The 10,821-nt window shown below is 46.4% G+C and overlaps 1 protein-coding gene across 1 annotated transcript in view; it reads right to left on the bottom strand.

Annotated features, from left to right (window-relative positions):
• Positions 1-5,126, bottom strand: part of LOC106583040 (chemokine-like protein TAFA-4) — a 52,787-nt gene extending 47,661 nt beyond the window's left edge. Inside the window, exon 1 of the mRNA XM_014166795.3 lies at positions 4,569-5,126. The gene's annotated coding sequence lies outside the window, so the exon portion shown is untranslated. The remainder of the gene's footprint in view (positions 1-4,568) is intronic.
• Between the last annotated feature and the right edge of the window lie 5,695 nt (positions 5,127-10,821).

Here is a 10,821-nt window from a genome sequence, read left to right as displayed (position 1 = left end):
CTGTATGCCTATGGACCAGACCAATCAATGGGCCTTGTCTCATGGAGAGAGGAGAGGGGGCTGAGTCCTCGGCCCTAAGCCCTCACACACACGGCCAACATCCTGATTATTTCAGGCCCCTCTGCTGCTAATGACCAGGCTGGTACCGGCTAGCACGTAATTATATTAATGACTAAATGTGCCACGCATGCAAATGGGCGGGCCAGGGAGAGACAGAGGCTGGAGAGAGGGGTGGAGAGTTGGGGGGAGAAAGGTATGGGGGGGAGAGAAAGAGAGAGGGGGGTTGGAGAGCGAAAGAGAGAGAGACTGATCAATGTTCATTTTACAAAGTCACTGAGACGTGTCAGTGGTGTCAATAAGTGAATTAATTTGTCTGTGGGTCTGACACCATATTGCTCTGTTCCCCTCGAGACGAGAGGCCTCTAACCCACACACTCATACACATGCACAATGTGAACGCTAACACACACACACACGCGCACACATCCCGAGACAAAAACACAACACACAAACACAAACACATTAAATGACGTCTCATCCTCTAACATCCCCCGAGCAGGACGTTGTCCACTGATCCTGTGAGTGACATCAGTCCTCCTCTGAGACAATCTCCTGACCAGTGGCAGCCTGGAGCTCTCATTACAAAGCCATCACTTCAAACACACTGCCACAATACTCAGAGAGAGAGCGAGACACACGCACACACACACACACACACAGTACGAACCTCCCTCACTAATGCACACACAATAGACAACACTCATCACATTCTCTTACAGGCACACATACTCACCAACAGAGGAAGAACAAATCATCTTCCATCTTTCCCTTTCAGTCTTTAGTCCCACAGGTCTAAATCCCCCCAACAGCCTGTAGTACTGCTCTGGGTGCTGTTGTGGCTGACTGGTTTGGGCTCTAGCAGTGGAGTTAGCCCTCATCAGTGGCCCCGTGGTAAGTCTACACTGGGAGCCTTTAATAATCACCCACACACACAATGTCGCTCACGCGTACCCGCACATCTGCCAGCTGCCACAGCGGCAGATTGCATCCTGGGTGATATATACTGCACCATGGGTAGAAGCTGTGACTGTTCAATTACAATCATTACCGTTGCTTACAGGGGATCTGTCACCATCACAATTCATGGTATTATTGCACGATGAAAATTAGTTTTTTTTTTACTTTGAGTCCAAAAAAGTATCATACGATTAAAATGGTGCTCTTTTCTGAGGGATATGTGAGATTACAGAGAAACACTTTCATAGACTTTGCTGATAAGAAACGAAAGTCTGTACAAATGTGAGATTTGGGGATTTTTTTGTTGTTGAGGGAAGTGGGTTGATTCTGTGGTCAGCCTACATCTGGACTGAATACATTTAAGAAGTTGTTATTTTCTTTCAACCTCAAAACTCACACTTGCAGAATTACATTACCTGCACAAACAAACACCTACCTTCGTGCTTTCTCTTTCTAAATCTAAGCCAGCCATGTTAGATTGGCCTGAGCCAAACAGCCCTGCCGGAGACAACAGCACCTGCGACTCCATTATGTAGTGTGAGGGTGGACATCACAGAACCCTGGGAAGCAGTGGAACACACGCAGAAGAAACGAAGGAGAACCAGCTCAACGGACCACAGTGCAATATCTCTCTCCTCCCTCTGTTCTGCCTCTGTCCTCCAGGGCTCACCTTCCTCATTCACACACTTCTTTTCTAGGCTGTTGCACACCACACATTTTCATCTCCCTAACTGTATTACTGCAGCCTCCTGGGGCACAGAGACTTCACACACTCAGCGAGAGAGGGGGGGATAAGAGGAGAGAGAATAGCAGAGAGCAAGAGGGCGAGGGAAAGTGAGAGAGAGAGAAATACAGAAAGAGAGATGGGGATGGAGATGAGGGAAGAGAGAGTACCAGAGAGAGAGGAATACAGAAAGAGAGAGGGGGAGGCAGATAATGGAAGAGAGAGAGAGAGAGAGAGAGAGAGAGAGAGAGAGAGAGAGAGAGAGAGCGAGCGAGCGAGAGTGAGACACGGGGAGAGAGTAGCAGAGAGAGAGAGGGGGAAGATAAGGGGAGAGAGTAGCAGAGAGAGAGAGGAGAGAACACAGGGGATTCAATCTTTCTTCAACGGGATTCCTTAACTAATCACTCTCTTTAAAGAGGCTCCCTTTGATTCACCAAAGCAAAAGGGCTAAAGGGATTTCTAATTCACACATCACACTGTTGGACACGACACGGTCGCCCTGTTGCACAGTTAACCAGGCTTCTTCTGAATGCTGTGCCCTTTGACCTTTACCCTTACCATGGCTCCTCTTCGTGGCAGGGGTTGTGTCCTCCGCCTCCTGCTGCTCATGGCACAGGCACAAAGACTTCCTCTAATGTTAATCTGCCCTGCCCTGCCCTACCTTCCTCCAGAGGTGACACTGCTCTCTGGCTGCACCCTCCATCTCAGCCTGGCTCTGATGGAAGGTTTTGTGCAGCTCCTGATCTGCATTAGGCTGTGCTTGACTCTGATCTCTCTCTGCAGTCTATCCAGTACAGTATGGTACGGTTCGGCCAGAAGAGGAAAGGATGAATGGCCATCAGGACCAATCTCACTTACAAATGAGAGGCCTCCCTCTCTCACTCTCTCTTTCTGCCTTCCTGCTTGGAGGATCTCTCCTCTCCTCCTCTCCTCCTCTCTGGATTGCACTGCATCAATAACAGGGGCTCACAGTGAATCTGCTAATGCCAGTGTAGAGCTGATCTCAGATCTGTCACACTGCTACCCATGATGCCTGCGTTATTTATCTAGTGGATCACCCAGGAGTGGATGGCCTGTCTCCCTCCCTGCCCGCTCAGCCTTGTACTCATCAGAAATGCACACAATACACTCCTCCTTATTCACAATCACTCAGCCAGATAAATCCCCTGTAGGGAAAGGATGGGGGTGTCATGCCATGTAGGGGCCTCACAGAATAGGCCTTATCCCTCTCTGGTGGGTGTCCTGAGAGGGCAGTGATGAGTCTGGATGTGGGAGGGGGTTTGGGGAGGGGGTTTGAAAGATGGAATTGGACCGCAGAGGCTGAAAGAGACAGTGGGGAAGCCACACACTGTAAGCAGAATAGAGATATTCTGGTAAGAATCCTCATCGTAAAATTATGCCCATACACAAGGTGTGTGTGTGTGTGTGTGTGTGTGTGTGTGTGTGTGTGTGTGTGTGTGTGTGTGTGTGTGTGTGTGTGTGTGTGTGTGTGTGTGTGTGTGTGTGTGTGTGTGTGTGTGCGTGCGTGTGCGTGTGGCGAGCGTGTGCGTGCGGCGAGCGTGTGCGTGTGTGCGGCGAGCGTGTGTGTGTGTGTGTGTTGATGATGGTTCAGTGAAAGAAGAGGCCAGGTTTGCTAGAGTAATCTCCTTGAGATCACTAAGAGATTAAGAGAGTACTGCACATTAAGAGAGTGCTGCAGGCAGGGAGGGAGACAGGCCATCCACTGTCAATGAGAATTAAGTCCCCAAACCTTTCCTCTCACTGGGGCCCTCTCCATCTCCCCCTCTGCTCTGCACTAATGACACGGTCTCTGCAGAGTGCCACTACCGCACAGAGAAACAATGGGGAAATAATTACACTCTCTATACTGTACAAATTGCAGAGCAGAAGAGAGAGAAGAGTGGCGAGGAGGTGGTGGGGAGGAGGATGGTGGGATGACTAACAATTACAACATAATAGGGGTTGGCTCTCATTACTGCTCCTATTAACATGCACCAAGTCATTTACGTCTTAGTGTGTGTGTGTGTGTGTGTGTGTGTGTGTGTGTGTGTGTGTGTGTGTGTGTGTGTGTGTGTGTGTGTGTGTGTGTGTGTGTGTGTGTGTGTGTGTGTGTGTGTGTGTGTGTGTGTGTGTGTGTGTGTGTGTGCGTGCGTGCTCCCTGCCCGCTCGTGTCTCTGCTCCCTCTCTATTCCCACCTGATCAGGATCCATGCGTAGTCCGGTGAAAAAGAGCCTTATCAGCGGATCGGTCTTGCGGACCACTCAATAGGTACTAAGCAGCACAGATCCCCGACCGATCGCTTATTTAACCTTGCAGTGAACACTGCATCAATCTCACCTCAATCTCTGCCCTTACTGCGAACACATTCAAAGGACAGTGGTTTGGATTTTTCTGAAGTTCACTCGGTTTTAAGACAGTCTATTGCAATTCAGTGCAACGGTTTCGATTCAGCAATCTAAAGTAAACAGGAATCCAAAGTGACTTTTATGGTCAGAGTGTGAGGATAATTTGTTTAATTCCAGTATTTTTCTCTAAAACAGTCCTCTCACAGAGTGGTCATTGGACAAATTGGCCATACTGTAGAAAACCAGAACATCAAAGTTTCCCCTTACCGATCACCACCCCTCCTCTGTGCTGCACGACAAACGGTAGCCTGCCTAGTACCTGCCTACCTCTTCTAAAAGCAAAGTCTTCTCATGACCCTGGTCCTATTTCATTAGCCTATCATTGACCGTCCGAGTCCATGGAACAGTCACGGAACAAACAAGAAAGCAGGTAATCTATTCAAATCAATGCAAGGAATTAAGAATGAAAAATAACATCTTACCTAAATCTATAAAACCGATGGCATAATCAAAATGGTTTAGGAATCAGGGATAGCACGCTTGCTGTGTGTTGCTTTTTCTTCACTCCACTGAATCCGGTTTCCGACTACAAGGCAATCCTTCGAGCTCCCTGTCCACCTAGCGGAGCCGGCCACTCTCTGGCAGCGGGGTGGGCTAAAGCCGGGGTGCCACCGCACGGGAGCCGGGTGAGCTGTCTGAGTTTGCTTATCGACTGGATCCACCCTCTAGTTATTATACTGCGTCCCATAATAGATGGAACCAAAAGAGGACAGTGACATAGACATGGGAAGGTTACTCATTCATGGCATAAAAAAAGTCACCAAAAGTGAATAAATCCAAACACGAGAACACAGACTCATGTTTTCTAAACGTTCCACACAAGTTAATTGTGTTATTGGCAATGGTCCCCCGCCAATGCCCGTAAGACGGGTCCGCTAGCGGCTGGAGATGCGAGAGTGATGGTGATGGTAGAATGATAGTTGCGCTCCCCATGCGCGCTCCTCCCGAGCTGATATCGATTTGACATGAGAATTGTGAGGCTGTCTTCCCCGTTCTGAACACTTTCGCTGCGCCCGCCCCATTTACCATGTCTCAAGTATACGTTCACTGATGTCATAGTTTACAAGTAGCCAAGTGAGGGATGTGCTGAAATGACGGCATCGGCAAGTCCAAGGAGAAAATCAAGAGGCAAGAGATGATTACGAGATGAATGCAATCCAAAAGTCTTGGCAGCTGCTCAACTGACCGATTGAATCGATTACACTTAGCATCACACAATAGGTCGGCTCGCTTCCACACTTCGATCATCATATAACAAACGGTGGTTAATATCAACAGCATAGGCCTACTTGAGTCTGTGCCCACGCGCGTAGGTGTGTAAATGTCAACCCCCAAGGTGATTAAACAACAAAATTGAATCACCGCCGTCTCACAGATATGCTCCAAGATTTAGGCCTATGCTATCAATTATTTGATCCCTGGAATATTCTATGAAGGCTTTGCGATTGATTGCTTAGCGCTGTATTTATAGTCATTAGGCTTTGGCCAGATCGATGTCCGCTAACGACCCAGATGCAGGAGGATCGGCTGCAGGATTTGATATGTTGCAGATGTTTTCCACGTCAGGGATTCGAGGGCATATCATATATGGGGGTCCTTGTCTTTCTGTTCACTGTGTCTACACAGCTTGCTTTTACATTGATCGAATAGATGAAACATAGGCCTACAGTTAGCCTATGTTGCAATACTGAAGCTTTGATGGAGAGAGCATGAAATAAAATACATTTTGAGTGTGCTCAGATAAACACGTGGCTAGGCCCGGCCGGTGCAATTCAGCTAGTACAATCAATCTCTCGTGGCGACTACTTTCCATCATCGAGTAGTCTACACTTCCCCTGTCCAGACATTTATCTAATAAAATATTTACCACAAACAACATCGCTAAGCTCGGGGCTGGACGTTTTACTTTTTTTAGGAGGGGAGGGGGGGGGGGGGGGGGGCTGAAGGCAGCCGGCGGCTAGAATGTGAGCTGTAAGGTTGCAGTTGAAGCAAAGTGTAGGCTACCTCTGTCTTCACATATCACCTAATCGCATGGTCACTCATTGTCTCATTGTCACTTATTATCTCGGTCTGATGAGGTTATCGGCTAACCTGGACTAAAACTAGTCCTACATTTATAATTCTACCTGTCTGCATCAAATATACATTTTCAATATGCCTAAGAAGATATTGCATGTGCTACTTTGAATCAAATCAAAGTGTATTTGTCACGTGCGCCGAATACAAATCAAATCAAATGTATTTATATAGCCCTTCTTACATCAGCTGATATCACAAAGTGCTGTACAGAAACCCAGCCTAAAACCCCAAACAGAAAGCAATGCAGGTGTAGAAACACGGTGGCTAGGAAAAACTCCCCACAACAGTGAAATGCTTACTTACAGGCTCTAACCAATAGCGCAAAAAGGGTGTTAGGTGAACAATAGGTAAGTAAAGAAATAAAACAGCAGTAAAAAGGCAGGCTATATACAGTAGCGAGGCTATAAAAGTAGCGAGGCTACATACAGACACCGGTTAGTCAGGCTTATTGAGGTAGTATGTACATGTAGATATGGTTAAAGTGACTGCATATATGATGAACAGAGAGTAGCAGCAGCGTAAAAGAGGGGTTTGCGGAAGAAGTAGAGACATCCCTCTGTTGAGTCAGTGAGGGAAACTGCAACATTAGATGACATCAAAAAACAATTTGAAGCCTGTAGTGTTTGATGTGTCAGCGCTTTCCATGGTCATGGTGGGTGGCTGGACACAATGCAGATAGCCCGGTTAGCCAATGTGCGGGAGCACTGGTTGGTCGGCCCAATTGAGGTAGTATGTACATTACCATGGGAAGCGCTGACACATCAAACACTGCAGGCTTCAAATTGTTGATTGATGTCAGCTAATGTTGCGGTTTCCCTCACTGACTCATAGGGATGTCTCTACTTCTTCCAATAGAGGTAGCCTACATGAATGAACACAATGTAGGACCGCGGACAAAGACAGAGGCGCACGATAGGACTTCAGCACCATGGACAGCTCCCTCGTGAAGACTCCAAACCCGCTGTTGTCTGCGTTGGCTCAGTTGTCAGATCAGATCAGCCACCAAGATATTTTGACAAAAATATGTGAAAATCCAGCTAATGTGATTTGAGGAATATGAACCCAGCGTTCAGCGATGTGGATGTGGGGCCTTTTAGCAGAAGAGTGAAAACGACTAATGGGTTCATTTCAAACTCCTGACCATTCCGTTAATATTATTTCATCAAAAGCACTTATCTCATCTTCCACAAACGGCCAGGTTGTATTGGAAAGAACCAAATTGAGAGAAAAAAAAACACTTTGCTGGGCATCAAGTTTTGAGGTTAAATGTGAAATTAAATGTAAGCCTATGCCATCTCGGTGCATGGTACTGTAGACAAACAGGTATTTTCAGCCAGGGCAGTGATTTCAAAAGAGACGAAGCCAAGGTTATCATAAAGACATATGTTTTATATTTATAATATCTTTCAACTTCATATATCCCATTTGGGATGAAAAGAGTTGATGGAAGAAATACTGCTGAATGGGTAAGAGTGGAGTAAAGGGCGTCTCGGGTTCCAGAGACCCAGGTTAATAGGATCCCTTCTGGGACTATTTCCCCCCAGAATCGTTGCCTAAGAGAGAAAAACATGGAAATATCTGGTCATAACTTGAAGAATATTTTTTCCCACTCAATCAATATTTCCACATTTATCCCCTGAAAGAGAATGTTTTCCTGCTTTGTTGGACGCCTGTAGAAGTGGTGAGGTAAGACGAGCACACTGTAATTGATTTATCTCTGCTTAGTGGTGAGACATGTTTTTTTATAAGATACATTTGATGGATATTGTGCAAAAAGACCAGGGGAAATGGACGAAAGAGGAGATAGATGATGAAAACTAAATCAAATCTATGGCCTGGGTAGAAAAGACATGAGCATAGTATGATAAAGAAGTGAGCTAACAAACAAGACTAGATAGGCCTAGACAAGTTAGTTAAATGGCAAAACAAGGGATGCAATGCTTATTGATTTAATGATCTCTGTGGGTATTAGGTGGCATTAGGCCTATATACACTACATTACCAAAAGTATGTGGACACCTGCTCGACGAACATCTCATTCCAAAATAATGGGCATTAATTAATATACAGTTGGTCCCTCCTTTGCTGCTATAACAGCCTCCACTCTTCTGGGAAGGCTTTCCACTAGATGTTGGAACATTGCTGTGGGACTTGCTTCCATTTAGCCACAAGAGCATTAGTGAGGTCAGGCACTGATGTTGGGCAATTAGGCCTTGCTCACAGTCAGCGTTCCAATTCATCCCAAATGTGTTCGATGGGGTTGAGGTCAGGGCTCTGTGCAGGCCAGTCAAGTTCTTTCACTCCGATCTCCACAAACCAGTTCTGTATGGACCTCGCTTTGTGTACGGGGGCATTGTCATGATGAAACGGGAAAGGGCCTTCCCCAAACTGATGCCACAAAGTTGGAAGCACAGAATCTTCTAGAATGTCATTGTATGATGTAGCATTAAGATTTCCCTTCACTGGAACTAAGGGGCCTAGCCCGAACCATAAAAAACAGCCCCAGACCATTATTCCTCCTCCGTCAAACTTTACACTTTGCACTACGCATTCAGTCAGGGAGTGTTCTCCTGGCATCCGCCAAACCCAGATCCGTCCGTCGGACAGCCAGATGGTGAAGCGTGATTCATCCACAGGAGGTTGGTGGCACCTTAATTGAAGAGGACGGGCTCATAGTAATAGCTGGCATCAAATACATCAAACACATGGTTTGATACCATTCCATTGGCTCCGTTCCAGCCATTATTATGAGCCGTTCTCCGCTCAGCAGCCTCCACTGGATTCATCACTCCATGGAAAGCGTTTCCACTGCTCCAGAGTCCAATGGCGATGAGTTTTACACCACTCCACCCGACGCTTGGCATTACGCATTGTGATCTTAGGCTTGTGAGCGGCAGCTCAGTCATGGAAACCCATTTCATGAAGCTCCAGACGAGCAGTTCTTGTGCTGACATTGCTTCCAGAGGCCGTTTGGAACTCTGTAGTGAGTGTTGCAACAGAGGACAGACCATTTTTTTACCCATTACGCGGTTCAGCACTCGGTGGTCCCGTTCTGTTAGCTTGTGTGGCCTACCACTTCGCGGCTGAGCCGTTGTTGCTCCTAGAGGTTTCCAATTCACAATAACAGCACTTCCAGTTGACTGGGGCAGCTCTAACTGACCTGTTGGAAAGGTGGCATCCTACGACGGTGCCACGTTGAATATGGAGATTGCACATATTTGTGTATATATAGTGTATTTCCCTTGCATTGGCAATGAAACATCGATCCTCAAAAGCCCAACTGGTAAAACTGCAGTGCAATAATTCTCCCTAATCTAGTCTGAATCACTGGATGAAATGTGCCGTAATGACTTTACGCACATCACACTTCGCCATGATTAAGCCATAGGCTCTCTTTGAATGAGCACTCCCTCTCCTTGCATATTTCAAGCTCATTTCTCCCCCCATATGGCACACATTAAGAGCAACAGAGGAGGCGGTAATTCAACACCTCCAGGGTAGACACACATCATTACTTCTAACACGAAATAAGGCCACCCAAGCAGCCCTGTTTAGAAAGCACCATGTGGGACACCTGAAGAAAAGATCCAAAAGTCGCTGTCATAAGTGCTAATGGCTAAAGCTCATAGATAACGATTGGGGATATAACTGCACCAAAAGACCATAACTCACCCAGCACATGCTTCGATCCTAATTACACACTGGAGGTTCGCATACTCACTGAATGGACCACCGCGGGTTTCCAATGGTCTCTCTCTCTTTCTCTCTCTCACACACACACACAACTGACATTTTGATTTTCTGAGTTAATTAACAATGTTCATATACTAATAAAATAAAGACAACACTTCTAAAATTATATTTCACCTCATAGCATGTCTAATTTAGATTTTCGCACAAATGAAAATGTGGCACTAACTCACCCATTGGTTGATGTTTCATCATTCTCTCAGCGAAGAGTTCGTATTCCACTAGCCAGCCGACATGCACCTGCAGTTAGAAGCCTGCTAGCGGCAGGCGGACGAGATATTCCCACCGTCATCGTAGGCAGATGAAGCACGAGTTTGAGTGAGAAGCTAACTGAAACTAGTTAGCTTTAGAAAATCTGGAGTAGATCTAACTTGCTTCGTAGGATACCCCTCTGCTCTCTGCTGCCATGAAGGTTATTGAGGGCATACATCCCTGGTTTCCCCACTTTTGATCCCCCGCGTAGAAATTCTTATTTTATTTGAGGTCACTGGCCGTAACCTGACCCGACCCATAAATAGTGTTCATCCCAGACAGGCTGTCAATATTGGGAAAGTTCAGCCACAACATCTGTCAAGAGCAGCTCATATAGGCCTGCCTACATGATATTTTCTGTGTTAGTGTTTTGAACGGGGTACAACTCCTGACAACCCTTTAGAACATCAGCTACGTAGCCCGATTCATATTTAAGAGCTAGCCTAGCCTTCATCATATGATAATCAACTGACTAAAACCTGACCCAGATTACACAGGAGTTTAACACACTATATAAAGAAAGCAGTCTCAGGCCAATCAATGCAGTTCCACACATCGTGCAATCCTCTGCTGTGTAATCCTGGAATAAACTCA

Source organism: Salmo salar, chromosome 22, assembly GCF_965601325.2.
Source record: "Salmo salar chromosome 22, fSalSal1, whole genome shotgun sequence".
Taxonomy (NCBI): Eukaryota; Metazoa; Chordata; class Actinopteri; order Salmoniformes; family Salmonidae; genus Salmo; species Salmo salar.
Note: the sequence above shows the minus strand (reverse complement) of the source record. Positions and strands in the feature narration are given on the sequence as shown.